Here is a 16,995-nt window from a genome sequence, read left to right on the forward strand (position 1 = left end):
ATGGTGCCTGTTGAATTTTCAAACAGCTGTTATTTGTTGAAAAGTTTCACGGAACTTAAAGCATGTAAAATTTGATTTATTATTGCAAGCTACTGTCTAAAAGTGTTACCAAGGTAAAAAGAACCACAAATATGCTTTCTAAGTTAATTTTAACTTAAATAAATAATGCGTACTGGTGATACTAAAATGTTACAGAGTTGCCACGACTTTTAAATAAAGGTGGCAACCCTGGCCTTTCAGCAATTCAACAAAATTCTCAACAGCCCCGAGGCTGTTGAATTGCTTAAATTTCTGAAAGTTGACTTTGTATGGAACAGCTGATTAACAGTTGACCAAAATTCAACAATTCAGCAATTCAACAGTTTAGGGAATCCTCCTAATGATTTGCTCTGCTATGTACACACACACGCACAAAATAAATAGGGGAGAGTGGGGGAATTTCGTCAGCATTTTTTCAAAGCTATTTTTTGTCCATCTTGAGACACGTTATCATATTTCTATTTTTATTGTTGAATGCGGTTAGCACCAAGCTTTAAAATGTGACATTCCCTTATTTTTTTAATTAGCTTGGTGATTTATAAAAAAATAAAATGTAAAACCAATATACTGGGGCAATCTCACCACACAGGGGGGTAAAATCACCACACAACTGGGGAAATTTCGTCACCTGAAAAATGTAGGGAGTTTAACGCCTGAAAATATGCTACACTGATCAAGCGTACCATTTTTGTTGACGTCCTATATTTGTTGCTGCTGCTGGTAGTCTGTTCGTTAGCCAGCTCGTCAAATATAAAAATATGTATTTAAAATAGGTGCGAATTTACCCTTAGCGTAGGGTGGCGAAATTTCCCCAGACCGTACTTTTTTAGAAATAATTATTTTTCTTGCGAAATTAGGCGCGAAGTTAAAAATCACTGACGCAGAAATGCACATTATAGCACTGTGTATTATATAAAAAATCGTGTATCTTATTCCTTTTGAATTGTGGCATACAGAAAAAATTTCGTCGAGAACTAAATGTAGCTTTTGAACTGTTAAAACACATTTAATATTATAGCTTAATTATCTTGGCCTTCTGTGCAAAACAAATGCATTGGTTGTGTCTGGCCGTCTTGAAGGACTAAAACAAAAAAATTATATATTTTTACGACTTATGGATTCCGAGATATTGCAGGTGACGAAATTGCCCCTGTGACGAAATTCCCCCACTCTCCCCTATATAAAAAAAATGCGTATTTTACACACACAGCCATTAGATACATATATGCGTGTGTACGTTTGTGTGTGTGCATTGCAGCTAACTAAGGAATTGAGATTCGATCAAATTCAAATTCAAGATAAACTGATATCCTTTTGCTAAAAGAATATTTCATTTACATTTCCACAACATAAGACATACATACATAAGACATTTTGTAACCGATTTTTGTGAACTAAAATTTAAATCGCATTGATAATATTAAAAGAACATTAAATATTCAAACCAATTGATTCTCTTGCTCTTTATTACACGTGCCGTGCCTCATATTGTTTAAACAAATTCAAATGTTTAAACAATTTGATTCACGGCTTCCCCGCCCACCTGCCATCCGTATTATTAATATAATTCTAATCAAGGTGAAAAATTAATGTGAAAACAAAACAAGAGAGACCGCTCGATTTTTACCCAGGGATCCCTTTCTAGAAGAGCCTTTCTACAACTTTCAATTCTGCCTAGCACATCTTCCGCCTCTCTCTAGCGCAGGTGAATGCACTTGTGAAAAACGTATACGAGCAAAAAGAGACAAAATGCGCGCCCCATTTCAAATAATTTAAAATTTGCATTAACATAATGTGAATTAGAGTGACCACAGAAAAAAAGGCAGATTTTTTCCAATGCCATTTCCTAGATGGCGCTTATTGCGCCATCTACCGCCAGATATTGGTAATACTGGTCATGAAAAGCGGAAATGTAGGCGCTGGCCAGGTTTAAGCGTTTATTGGGTTTGTGGGCGTTAGAGTGGGCATGGCAATTTTTTACTTGGCCAATCGATAGGTATTGACGAAGCGAATACATATCAGTTACTATTTTCATAATAGCTTCAAAACTGTGGGCGTTAGAGGGGGCGTGGCACCTTTTTGAAACAAACTTGCGCTGCGTAGGAGCTCCTAGAATCTGCATGCAAAATGCCAATCTTCTAGCTTTTATAGTTTCCGAGATCTCAGCGTTCATACGGACAGACAGACAGACAGACAGACAGACGGACAGACGGACATGGCTAGATCGACTCGGCTAGTGATCCTGATCAAGAATATATATACTTTATGGGGTCGGAAACGCTTCCTTCTAGCTGTTACGAATACAATATACAATATACACGAATACAATATACCCTTTTACTCTACGAGTAACGGGTATAAATACTGAAACAAAATATCAATGGTAAAATGCAGTAATATGGAATTGCCTTTCTTGATGTCTTTTCTTAAATTAGTCGAATATATAAAGCAAAACATTGCTTCGCATAAATATTGGTTTCCCTTATAAGAGTTGTCTACATTGGATACCTTCTAGAAACCCCCATATTAGCTAAATCGCACAGTGATTGCCTTTTTATTTACCTTTTCGTTACCTAAACAAAAATATTTCCTTTAACTTCATAAATCTTAGCCAAAATAATAATATTGGTTTTTGGAGAGCTATCTTTTAGAGAAAGATGTATGTTTAAGCAATGTTTTGGTGTATTTTTTTAAGAAAACAAGCTTATTTTCTAGATTTACACGCTTATCGATTTAAAATTTAGTTACATGCTCAATCCAGTATGACATTCTATATTTAAACAATATGTTTTGGACAAAGTACTAATGCTGTGAAGAAAATTAGTGTAAGGATGTGTGTCGAAAAATTAATTTGTTTCTGTTCTGTGCAGCTGATAACTTACGCAAGCAATAAGAATTTTAGAAATTTTTTCGCAAGTTTTTTTTTATATATTTTAAGTAGCCTGCATAGGACAATATACTGTTGTTTTTGCGGAAAATAAGAAAAAAGTTATGATAAAATCTTTTCTCGGCTATAGGCTAAAAATAAGGAATTTGTAAATTTAAAATAAGTAGCAAATATAAAGGTATGCATAATTTTCAGTTTTAATTTCCGCAGGCGAAGCTGCGGGCTACAGACCCTGCTACACACAAAAAAAAGCACGTCGCCGTAAAATCGATAAGTCCAGGTAATTTTCTGGTTATTCCTACTCATATCGTTTTTACCTGAAATATTCATAAAATTTACATTAAATAATATCATTTTGCCGAATTCTCTCTCTCGGAGATTCTCTAACTTCGAAAAAGAGCGCAAGAATCAATATGGCGAGCAAAATGACATGAGTGGTAGCGAGAAAGACGTATTCGAAATTCGAACTGACGTACTTCAAGCATGTTTTCTCGCTCGCACTAGAATAAGTTTTGGTCAGGAATAATGCAAATTTTCGTTCTTACATTTTCGACCATATCACATTTACCTGGCCCCATATCAAGTTAAAAATGATCTTAAAAAAGGTCAAATTGACCTACGATTCATATCGATTTTTTTTTGGGTGTAGTATCTACATATATCAATCTCCCTCGCACTCCCTTTAGCTGAGCTACGATTATAGTCGGGACACGAACCCGCACTTCCTTTAGCTGAGTGACGGGTATTAAATAGTCGGGACAGCAACCCGACTATAGCGTTCTCTCTTGTTTTACTTATAATTAAACAATTATAAGATAATGCGGTTGAAAACATAGAGCTGGGACCCGTTACGGTGACTCCACCTTGCATGTCATTTCAGCAGATCCTGATTTTCGAGTCCTTTCAAATAGTCTAAAATATCAAAGTATTGGTATGCGTGTTGCAAGGAGTTTTGACCGAACTTAATGATATATACCTCTTTTTTTTTGTCTTTTAATTGTCTAAAAAATATGTGGTCCGGAGATTTTAAGTGTGCTAAACTCGTGTCCAGCTCATTTTGGAGGTTGCACAACTCAAAATATCGCCAAGGAAGTACGATAAAAGCGAATGGGGCAATATTAACAGTGGAAGTTGCTCTATTTCAGCACGAAGTTCGGTGAAAACAGAAAACAGAACAGTCGAAATCTCTAACGAGAAAGGAGATATGGCGAAAATACGATGGGCGAGAAAAGTGTGGTAAACTCGTGACCACCACTGTACATCACCCACCCATATGCTAAATTAAAGCAAATTGAAATAAGATGACAAACAAGAACGAAAAACAAAAGAGAACCTTATAGTCGGGTGCGCCAACTATCAGATACCCGTTACTCAGCTAAAAGGAGTGCGAGGGAGATGGAGAAATAAAACTTTAATCGCGCATAACTTTTTAACGAATGGTCCGATTTGCAAAATTATTTCTACATTTCGATAGGTGTTGATAAGGGGACGTGGCGCCACTGAAACCACCGAAAATTCCTATACAAAATTAACAGCTAAAAAATTTCACGACAAAAATATTTTTACACCTTTTAGTCGGAGAGTACTCAGTTTGTTAGATTCGTCTCCAAAAACTGTTTGAAATTTTCCCTTCTCAATATTTGTGGAACGTGTGGATCTTCTTTTTTTTTCTAGCTTAAATCGAGTAAAACTATAAAAGAGTAGATGTCGGTTTGCGTCATGTTCCCCCAGCCCAAACCATAAGACCTAAAATTCTGGAAAAAATTGGGTCTGAATCGTGTGTTAGAGGAGGTGTGCACTAAGAAAGGATTTTTTAAAATTCCGCTCCTAAGGACTCCCAGGACTCTCGAAAAATTCAAAATTGGTTTATTAAAACATCAATCATTCCCACAGCTTTCAACCAAACAAGTTGATATTTTTTTAAGCTTTGTTTGTGGAAATCTTCGAAAGCCCCGGTTGGGGCACTTAATTAATTTTTCCGCACCGATTATGCGATCGCATCCGTTTTTGTTTTAAAGTTTTGAGCTATGCCATACAATTAGTAAGGTATTTTTTTTTTTTTGGACCCACGGTTGATTTTATATGATCCTTTTTGTTTGCGGGGGTTGCGGAGGGCCTCTTTGGCAGCACGTTGTTTTTGTTTTTCGCAGCACTCACGAACGTCAGCAAAAGCAGAGCGAGAGAGTAGTGAGCAGAGAGAGAGTCATTTGAAGCGAAAGAGAGGCGGCCAATGTTTTTTTCTGGCTTAGAAACACCTGATAAAATTTGTACTATTTGTACCCATTAAATGCATAAGGAATTTATGTTTTGATTTCAAAAAATTTTGGATTTGGTTTCAAGGGGAGAGCAGGGAAAAACTTTCAGTCGTCACATTTGCATGTGAGAAACGCAATGACACACACACACATCGATAAATTGGCATGTACATAAGTATGTAATGATTAAATTAGGATAAAATAACGGATCATCCAATGCAGCCATTCTAAATCAGATATTTTGCAAAAATTTAAATTATGTTAAAGGCGAGGGGCGCACGAAGAAAATTGTTGGCAAATTTCGTCTCCAAAATTATACCTACTGTTTTCTCCAGCTGTTGATCCCCAGCCGACATTGGGGCACTTCTTTTTTTGTTTACCTAGCGATCCTGCGAGCGGATACGTTTTTCGCTTAAAGCATTGTGGCCGTAGCTTTTCATAGGTATTTGTGTGTTATTTTTTATATATTCTTTTTTATGTTTTTAAGGTTTTTGGGGGTTAGATCTGTTCGAAATAAACGGTAAAAAAGAGTATGAGTTTTTCTGTGAATTCGGTTAGCTAACCAAAATGATATAATTTGCTACTAGAACGGTGGAGTTAGGGTGGGAATAAGGTGAGGTTAGGGGTTAAGTTGCGATTAAAGAGGTATTACATATGTAGGTTAGGGTAAAAGTAATGTAAGGGAAGGGTGAAGGTGAGAAAGGTAAGGTTCGTTTCGACTTTAGTGAGGATAAGGACAAGGTGACAAACAAGTCGTACTAAAAAAAAAGTGAATTTAAAGTAAGTAAGTATAGTAAGGAAAATTTTTTTTCAGGTGAGACTAAAGTTAGGTTAGCTAAGAAGAGGAAAAACTGGTGCTAAGGTGGGTTAAGACTAGGAAATAGTGAAGACAGCATTAAGGTGCTAAAAAAGTGTGCCAAGGGTTAGAATAAAATAGGTGGGGTTAAGGTGAGGTAATATTAGGCTTAATGCAGTGTTAAGGTAAGGTAGGTTATGGTTAGAAGGATTAGAATATTAGTGCGTTTTAGGTGGGTTTACTGTTTAGCTAAGGTTACGCGGGATTTTACTCTGATATTAATTTGATGTAAAAATCAGCAATAGTGCTAATAGTAGCGGACAACGTCGCTTCGGGTATTGCTAGTCATATAATAAAATTTTATTTTGTTATTGAAGTCTCGTAAACTATATTACTTTCGATTTCATAAACTATTAGATTATTTTTAATTACTATTCTCCTTGGCTAGCACTTCTAAAGATAGATCGAATGTTTCATAGACTACTTAGTTTTTTCACGTTGTATACACTCTAAATAAAATTAACCCTAAATTCAAGGAAATCGCCCTATTTTTGTCTTCAAGACAAGCTCGCCCTAAATTTTAGGGTAAAATTTACCTATATTTTTGATTTTTTTCGAGGCAAGTTTTCTAAAATTTAGGGTTATGTAGTAAAATAAGGGTACAAATTTCTTAAAAATAGGAAATTTTCCTAAAAAATAGAAATTAAAAACAAAACGAAAAAACATGTTCAATCATGATTTATTTTTGTATATACGTTTATATTATGTACGCCTCCATATGTACATATGTGCATATACAGGCGTTGTGTGTCTTGTATATTGCGAATGTTAAAGGTTATGCATTTATGTATTTGCGCTTGGATTTCTTAAATAGCTGAATATAAACCTAATTGTTTTCGGTTTACCGCTTGTCATCAATAAAAAAGGAATAAAAAAAGTAAATAAAATAAATAATAAAAAAACATACAAAAAAAGAATTTAAAAAAAGTTTAAAAAAGTTTGCTCTGAGACTCGAACCTGCGCACTATGGGGCATTTGACCTGTTTTTTTTTGGCATAAATGTGTTTTTTACAAGTATTCAAATTTTTGAAACATTATTGGAAACGTATTAAGAATAGATCAAAATGAAATGTTACATACCGCAAATGTTAAGTTAACAGTCCAATGTTAAAATAACAGCTGTTAAAGTCAGGCGCAGCAAGCGAAAACAACGTGTTCATACTTTGCTTGATTTTGCAGGGCATATATAATTTAATATCTCTTCAACGACAAGACGTAGAACCATAAAATTTTAAGTGGATATTCATTAAAACTGTCTTTACTTTATGTTAATACTACTGTGATGCTTATTTCGTGAGTGTATTTGTAGTCTCTCTTAAAGGTTTGGAAAAAGAAAGTTCAACTTTGAATAGAGATTAGAAAAAATGTTGAAATTTGTTAAGCCTGTGTGTTGAATTATTTTAAAGGGGGGTCAATTCTCGATTTGGGACATCCAGTCTTAAAGTGCACTTTTTGCGACTTTAAGAGAAATTCAATTTTTACGGCACTGCCAAAAATGGTCAAATTAACACTTTATTTGTCTTCTTCTTGTTTTGTAAGATGGAATGTTAAATAAATTTAATGCGAAAGTCTTTGCCATGACATTATATTTGATTTGAAAACATTCCGCGTCTTATTTTCATGGAAAATATTTTTTTATACGGCATATCCAGTATTTGGCATACAAAAATGTCAAATTTTACAGGAAAAAGTCAATATCTCTTCAAAGCAAAAAGTTTTAAAAAAAATGTTTTTGTGTTTGTTTAAATTATTTTTTGTAGGCTTAAGAAAAAATTTTTTTTTTTTTAATAAATTTATTATAGTGTTTAATTTTTGCTCAAAAAGATGTATTTAATTATTATAAACATATTTCAAAAAACCAAACTCAAAAAAGTTGCTTTGTTTTGGAATGATTAATTAATACCAAAAAAACAGGTCAAATGCCCCATAGTGCTGCGTCGATTCGATTTTAACCAAGTGCTTTAACCGTCTGCGCTACCAGTACAGCCGCCCGGCAACTGACAAGTTCTGGAATTGAACATTTTGGTGTGCCAGAGCATGTGAAAACAGATATTTCTATTTTTAGAAAAACTTTCTACTTTTAAAAAAATGTTTCTATTATTTAGGGTTGGCTTAATTTTAGGGTTAGGGCACTAATTTTTAGAAAAGCTGTTGCCAAAATATTTTAATATTTTCGTTTGCCTTTCTATTTTTCAGAAAATAATTTCTAATTTAAAGGGCATTTTTTCTTGATTTTAGAGTGATTTTAGTTCATGGTAACAATTTGTTACGTACGCCTCTTCTTCATTTTATTTGATGGAGAAAGATACACGTAGAAAACAACCAGCGAATCTCAAGGCAAAGGGAGAGGGGCAATCGACAGATTGACTCACCGAAAACAAGCAAAGGAATGTGCAACTTGACGATCTTTTGCATGGCATACGGTCAGAACAACGACCGCGATCGACCTACTGGTAACCATACACCGGCAGCAGGCAAAGTGCATCAGTCGGGCGTTGACGCTGCATGTAGGGGAAATCATAGGTGGGAACACCTAAATAACCCAAATATCACGGGAGCCGAGAAAAAGCTCTATACTGGTATAAAAGACCGTTGCCGGATAGAGAAGGCAGACAGAGTTCACTCTGATCTCTGGTATAGTGCTTACACTACACTATATTCCAGAAGTCGCCAATGACGACAGCCCAGACCAGGAATCCTGAAGATACTCCTGTGCCCGTCGATGCACCACAACTCTCCTTGGAAGAAGTCAATAAAAGCCAGCAAAACATATCCCGAAGGAAGTCCTGTCAGTGACTGAATAAATCAGCGTCCTCGAAGGAAGTCCTGCTCGCCATTTATGAACCACAACCATCATTGGAAGGGAGTTTTGTTTTTGATGCCCGCAGACATATCCTGGGAGAAATCTTTCTGCCCACGATTTCAATAAGTGAAGCCTAGCTACAGCATAGCTTCTAACGACCAGCATCTATTTGCGATTTATCAACCAGCAAAGACTTCACCATGGGTGGAACCCATTCCAGAGCGGACCACAGTACGGCCAATGTGATCAACACCGTCAAAATAATCGATCACAAGGACGACATTCAGGATGTGAACCATAATCTAAAAATCGTCATCGGTATATTTGTTTTCATGGCCATCCTGAAGGTAGTCAAGATGTACAAGCGATCTGTACAAGGTCGCCGGGACCAGAAGCACGCCCTCGAACAGGCGATATGCCGAGTCTAATTAAAGCAAACAATAAAACAATAAACAGTGCAAAGAAGCCAAAACAATAAATGCATTAATTGCAAACAATAGTGCACCGAAACAAAAATAAAAAAGACAAATTGTGAACTCAGGCATTTATGAATGCAAGTGCAACAACAGCGAACGAAGTGAAGTGAGCAAGACATCGGAGACGCCGCTGCCCGCAACCCAACTCATCGGAGAAGACGTGTGCCGCCGTGGGATATACCGACATATCTACATAAACATACATACCTACATACATATATATATATATATATACATAAGTGACTGTGTTTAAGAACGAGACTTTTTTTTTTGTTGTGTGTTTTAACGATAGTGTTTGCACGTATATATATATGTTTCTAATTTCTTCAAAAAGCCCAGGATCCAGCGCGTCGAGATCTCATCGCCCAGGACCAGTAAAGGGGTAAGTTTGTCGGAACACGGTTCCTTTATCAACCATATATATATTCGTGCCTTTGTTTGACTATCTGAAAGTAAAAATTCCACTTTAGGCCTCCTCAAGGCATTACAATAGTTTACATCAATCAGTATACCCTTTTGGTTGTAATTTATATAATATAATAAAAAATTTACTTTTCAGCGGCGAGTATCAGCCTTGTGTTTGTATGAACAAGCACAAGCGCCCTCAGAGCGACGTTTGTAGTCGTGAATAGTCAGCAATTTGCTGACGTGTGCACCCTGTACGGGTGGTAAATTCGATACTCTCCGCTAACAAACTTTGTTGGTCAATTAGAATTAAATTCATATGTATTCTCCATAATAATATTACTCATAAACGGCACTAGCCAATATTTTATTTAATAAAATTATAATGTGAAAACGAACTTAAAATCATGAAGTGCTAAGTTTTCAAAAAGGGGGTGCTGACGCGATAAGTGGAGTAGGTGAAGAATAATGACATAACTTTTGACGAACAACCTTGACAAAAGGGGATCGTATTGCGCGGCCCGCGACGATCCATTTGGCACACGAATGTGTGACGGGGAGGGATTGTGGCCGAAACATTGCCCGATCATGCTACGATCAAGCGACAGCTAAGCTTGTGGGGCAATGTAGACTGATGACCGACGGACTTTATGGACGCTTACTATTTTTCAGGCATCTTAATATTTATTCTCGTTATGTTGGAGAGAAGAAAGTCTTACCAAGAACCCACCCCATCCGGCGAGCTTATGCCGGCAAAATTGGTGCCTGAACATCGGATGACTTTCCCTCGGCCCAAGTCCTTCTCGGGACTGGGGCACTAATATGCCCACGTAACAGAATTGGCGCCCAACGAAAGGATTTCATATTCTTTAAGGAATTAGGGTCAACCACCTAGATACATCTAGTATTTGGAATGGCGAACCTAGGGATGGCATAGCTTCCATTTTTTAAATGCCAGAAATGACTTGACTATATCTAGAGCAAGGGAGTTAAGTAATTTAATAGCAATGCTAGCTACAATTTTTATTATTTATTGTAAAGTTAAAGTCCACAACTTCTGCGACAGTCAGATTTGATCAGTCAGGAACTTGTCTCAGAATAGGGGGTGACTTTATACATGGTTTCCTTTTTAAAATCATAGATATCCTTTGTTTTATTATGGGTAAAGTTACTAAGAAAAATTCTTTAAAGTAAATAGGAGGTTTTCTTTTATAATACTATATAACTATGTGCCGACTGACCCTTTACTTTTTTAAATTAACGTAAATACAATTTAGATGTGCTTTCTGGCCGACGCTACACGACGTACTAGGCAAGGCCTGGTCGTTTGATAGGCTCGAGTCCAGAAAGAGCAGGAGCGCAGACGTTACGGTAACGCATTTAGCCATTGCGGTGCGGATCTATTGTGCGATTGTCGATCCAGGACAGAAAAGGTGGGTGGGGGAACTGACATGAAACGTAAAGCCGACGCTACACGACGTACTAGGCCAAGAGTTTGGTCGTTTGATAGGCTCGAGTCTTTACGGCATCCTTTGACATATTTGGGCGGGGGACGTATTTTAGTTTCTCTGGCCGACGCTACACGACGTACTGGGCTAGATGGTCCGGTCGTTTGATAGGCTCGAGTCCAGAGAAATAGGAAAACTGCTGTGGATCCCGAGAATGATCGGTCAGATAGCAGCAGGTTGTGGAGCCCGAGAATGATCGGTCAAATAACCTGATTTCCGACGACTGGCGGGAGGGGGATTTTATATATGATGGACGTTGATGCACTACGAGAAGTACAAACAAGTGGCCCAACGACACCAAGCACGTGCTTGTTACGCGCGGGGCCCTTTTGTAAATTTGGGCAAAAATGCGAGTTCGCGAGGAAGAATACATAAAACCAATAAAGACGGGACAAATAATAAAAAAAAAAAAACATGCAGTTAGGAGTGAAGCAAATGAGTTAAAATGTTAGTTTTTAATACCGGGATAGAAGTTGATGTGCAAATTAAATGATAAAGAACGTTATAGTTATTACATAGAACGCGAAAGGGCTCGTGCAGACCAAAATTTGATGTACATCGAGGTAAATTAAGAGGTTGATAATTACGTGTTAGTCTAACGGGAACATTAAAAGTTAGGCGGCTAACAAGTTCTACAGAATCAATATCACCTCTTATAAGATTATGCATAAAAATGGTACCCAGCATTTTTCTACGATTTGCAAGTGTGGGCAGATTAAGCAATAATAATCTACTCTGGTAGGAAGGTAGCCTTACGTTTTGATCCCAGTTCAAACTACGAAGGGCAAGAAGGAGAAATTTTTTTTGTACCGACTCTATACGGTCAATGTGGACTTGGTATTGTGGGCTCCAAACCGAAGAACAATATTCCAATATAGGACGGACAAGGGAGGTAAATAATAATTTGGTTATATAAGGGTCATCAAATTCTTTTGACCAACGCTTTATAAACCCAAGAACACTCATAGCTTTATTGACTGTCGACATTATGTGGCAGTCAAATTTAAGCTTCGGGTCCAGAAGAACGCCTAAGTCATTTACTGAATATATACGGTCAAGTGGCAAATTCTGAAGCGAATAACTTATAAAGGTTGGGGTAACCCTATAAAAGGTCATTACGTTGCATTTTAGGCAGTTCAAATTTAAGAGGTTATACTCACACCATACTTGAAAATGATCAATGTCTGATTGTAAGCCAAAACCAGACTCTATATTATTATAAGTCAAACAAAGCTTAACATCATCAGCATACATTAGTACACGAGAATGTGTTACAATAGAGGGAAGATCGTTAATAAACAAAGTAAACAGCAAAGGGCCCAAATGACTACCCTGAGGTACTCCAGATGTCACATGGATCGTTTTTGAAACAGCGTTCTTAAATATAACCCTCTGAGTCCTCCCATTCAAATAGCTTGAAATCCAAGTTAATAGATTACATGGAAAGCCAAGCAAATCTAATTTGAATAAAAGAAGAGAGTGGTTAACAGAGTCAAAGGCTTTACTGAAATCTGTATATACAACGTCAGTCTGCATTTTATTGTTAAATCCATTTATTACAATTGATGACAATTCAAGTAGGTTGGTGGTAGTCGATCTTCGCTTAACAAAACCGTGCTGACACGGTGATATTAGCGAGGAACATAAATGTTGCAAATGAGAAGTGATAATACGTTCAAAGGCTTTTGGAATAGCCGACAATTTAGAAATACCTCTATAATTCTGGGCATCCGCCTTCGCACCCTTTTTGTGAAGTGGAATAATAAAAGAATCCTTCCAGATAGTTGGAAAAACTGATGATGAAATAGACAATTGAAAAAGTTTAAGAATAGGTTTGCAGATGGTTGATGCACAAAACTTAAGCACACACCCAGGAAGTCCATCAGGACCGGGAGAATAAGTTGGCGTTGTTGATGTTAAATTTCTTAAGAGAGAACTTTCGGTAATTATAGGGGAAAAAATACAATTTGCCCTATTTAAGGGATTACGGTAATTTGATTCTGTCCATGAAGAAGAGCTATAAGTAGTTTGGAAAAAGTCAGAGAATAAATCAGCAATTTCAGAGTCAGTCGATGCCTCCATTGAGTTAAATCGAACCGATGAAGGCAAAGCTGATGACTTTCGCTTTGCGTTGACAAAGTTATAAAACTGCTTCGGGTCATTTGAAAATTCAAATTTACAGCGATCTAAATACATAGAATAGCAATGACTGTTAAGAACGTTAAAATCAGATCGAGCCACCACATATTTCGAAAAATCGGATGGCCTACCCGATTTTTTATACTTTTTATAAGTGTTTGATTTAAGATTTTTAAGTCGTTGAAGCGCATTTGTAAACCAAGGGGGCCTGTTTGGTTTTGGAGGAAGCCTATCAGGAACGCATTCATTAAAAAAAGTGTTTAGAACGCTATAAAACAGTTCAGTGGCACTTTCGATGTCCATACAGTTATAAAATTCTGTCCAATTATATTGAGAAATCATTAAGTTAAGTTTACTAAAGTCACATTTACGAAAACTTCTCATTTTAGTTGGAGAGACTAAAGGAGAGAGGGTATCAAGGTAGGGGAGGCAAATTGTCAATTCCATAGTTGGATGGTATCGGTCTTCTGGTACCACAAGAGCGTCAATTCTAGATACTGTGACTTCAGACGGATCTGAAACAAACACAAGATCTAATTGTCTATTTAATGAATTACGTATAAAGCTAACTTGCTGTAACGATAATTCTAAAAGGCCATCCACAAAGTCATGGGCGGATAAGGGTAGAGCGACAAGTGAGTCAGAAGGAGGGGACCAAGAAATATCCGGGAGATTAAAATCACCCAAAACAATCAAAAGGTCTCTATTGGAAAGAAAGGATAGAATAGATTTAATAGCTGCTAGATGTTGCTCATAAATTATAAGGTCAGAGCCAGGTGGAATATAGGAACATGTAATAAAGATAGACAAGGATTGGAGGGTAACTTTCACACCAACAAATTCAATGTCACTAGGGACATGAGAGTGAATTCTCTCAGAATTTAGGGTAGAAGTAACAGCAATTAGAACGCCGCCCCCCCTACGGGAAAGGCGATCAGTTCTGTAGGTATTAAAATTATTTGCAAGAACTTCAGAGTCTGTTATCTCTGGTTTCAGCCAAGTTTCTGTAAAAGCTAAGATATCGTCCGTAAATGCCGAGGAGTCAGCATAAAGCTTGGGTAGCTTCATGTTAAGTCCTCTAACATTTTGGTAAGCCAATAATAAACTTTTCAGTTTTTTGGCACCGTGGAAGGCCTATTATTTGTTCTTGGTTTATTAGGAACAAATTCTTTTATAACCAGATCATCATTAAGCCAGAAGCTTTCAGAAAGCAGTTCTTTAAACACATCAGGCGGAGCAAAAATTTTGAAAGACGATATCCTACGGGCGTATGAAAATCGAAATTGTTCAACCGCAATATCCTCAGATGGGAATTTTTCACGAATGAATTCCAAAACATCCTCAGATGTGGTATCAGGCGTAAATCTTGAAACAAATAGTTGCTTCCTATGTGGAACAACTGAGAGTTTCTTACGCCCCCCAGCAGCAGTCTGAACCTCACTCAGCTGAGAGCCAGAAGCGGCACCTGCTGTACGTCTGGGTACAACTGAGAGATTTTTACGCCCCCCAGCAGCAGCCTGAACCTCATTCGGCTGAGCGACAGAAACGGCGCCCACTGTACCTATGGGTATGGTCGGCACCAGATTGGTTGATTCCGCCGGATCTGGAGCCTGACATTCAGATACAGGGGCTACAGGGACAGGGACTACACCTGAACTAGCAGTATCCATTGGCACAGGTGGTTCACTTACCCCTGTGTCACCAGAAACTGCAGCAGCTACCAAGTTTGGATTTAAAGTGGATTCAACACTCGCCTTTACTGTCGTTGAGCTAGCTTTTTTGCGTTTGGGCGACTCGGTTAATAATTTTTATACCCGTTACTCGTAGAGTAAAAGGGTATACTAGATTCGTGCAAAAGTATGTAACAGCTAGAAGGAAGCGTTTCCGACCCCATAAAGTATATATATTCTTGATCAGGGTCACTAGCCGATTCGATCTAGCTATGTCCGTCTGTCCGTCTGTCTGTCTGTCTGTCTGTCTGTCTGTCCGTCTGTCCGTCTGTCCGTCTGTATGAACGCTGAGACCTCAGAAACTACAAAAGCTAGAAGGTTGAGATTTCCCACACATATTCTTTGGCTTCCTACGCAGCGCAAGTTTATTTTAGCCGAGCGCCACGCCCCCTCTAACGCCCACAATCGCCCACTAACGATTTTAAAATGGGTCCTGCGCCTACATCTTTAAAGATTTCCGAGAAGTATAAATGCAATTTTGTTGTGTATATTTATACCTATCGAAATGTAGAAGACATTTTTCAAATCGGACCATTCATTAAAAAGTTATACGCAATCAAAAATTATATATCTATCTCCCTCGCACACCCTTTAGCTGAGTTACGATTATTAGTCGGGACACCAACCCGACACAGCGTTCGCACTCCCTTTAGCTGAGTGACGGGTATTAGATAGTCGGGACAACAACCCGACTATAGCGTTCTCTCTTGTTTATTATTAAATTGTTCACATACGGAATTAAATCCATCATTGAGCTGTTTAAAAACTCGTGAAAGATTACATAGGCCGTCTCGAGTCTGCCTCATAAAGCTGCTCATCTCAACTGCCAAATCCCTGCAGTGCTCACATACCCACATGAGACCAATCCGCATTTCAATAAAGTCTTTAACTCTGCCAGTAAATCCTGCACATTTAGAATGCATCATTGCTTCGCAGAGCCAACAGTAAACAAAAGGGTCATTAGATGAAGTCCTACAATTTTTCTTAGTACAGATAGGAGTCATTATAAGAAAAATATGTTAGAGAATAAAGAGAATAAAATAAAAAGTATATAAAAGTATAAAAAAATACCTCAAGTAAATTTAACACTGGGATCAAATTCCAAAACCACAAAATCACAAAAACACAAACAGTATAAGAGCGCGAGATCGCGAATTAAATCGAAAGAGAGCGCGAGAGAAAAGTCTTCTATCGACTGAGCGTGGCTTGTGGGGCACCAAAAACAACTCAACGCACGAACAGTTAAATGTCAAGCAAGCAAGAGAGAGAGAGACTATGAGAATAGGTCTACAAGAAATTCGGCAGGTTCAGAGAGAGTGAAATTACAGTTATAATAGAGCGGCAGAGAGAGAGAGAGTAAGAGTAAGAGAGAGAATATAAGAGCCAATTTATAGTGTGCAAATTACACTAACAAAGCCAAGAAATTAAATAAATCAAATGGAAATGTTAAAATAACTATAACCACGTACCCGTAATCTGGGAGATCTATGAAAATCACTAACACGATTGTTAGGCTAAACTTTGTTAGTAAATAAACACAAAATACTTGCGGAAATAACACAATATAAAACAAAAACTCAGAGCACAATGGTAAACACAACCGTTCACAAGCGACGCTAAATCGGTATGAAATCGGGATTTTGGACAGACTTTTCTTCTAGGCACAGCTAGTTCCCATTGTAAACGTTAAAGCTGACTAGAAGGGGAGAAGAGCTGTTAGTTCAGTGGAACCCAGTTGTGTAGAAGCTGCTAATACCTCTAGTTAGGGATATTTGTTTTCTGTTTGTGGGGCTTAAATATCGGACGGATTCTTCACCAAAGAGATACTTAGTAATCGCAAAACAGCACCCCTCATTATCTTTGATTTTTATTCGCAATCCTTAGTCAGCCGTACTAG

General features: G+C 37.5%; 1 protein-coding gene across 1 annotated transcript in view; it reads right to left on the reverse strand.

Moving 5' to 3' along the window:
• LOC138912208 (putative nuclease HARBI1) overlaps positions 1–16,712 on the reverse strand; it is a 43,692-nt gene extending 26,980 nt beyond the window's left edge. Inside the window, exon 1 of the mRNA XM_070212079.1 lies at positions 16,568–16,712. The gene's annotated coding sequence lies outside the window, so the exon portion shown is untranslated. The remainder of the gene's footprint in view (positions 1–16,567) is intronic.
• Positions 16,713–16,995: the final 283 nt, after the last annotated feature.

Source organism: Drosophila takahashii, chromosome 2R (assembly GCF_030179915.1).
Source record: "Drosophila takahashii strain IR98-3 E-12201 chromosome 2R, DtakHiC1v2, whole genome shotgun sequence".
In the NCBI taxonomy this organism is placed as follows: Eukaryota; Metazoa; Arthropoda; class Insecta; order Diptera; family Drosophilidae; genus Drosophila; species Drosophila takahashii.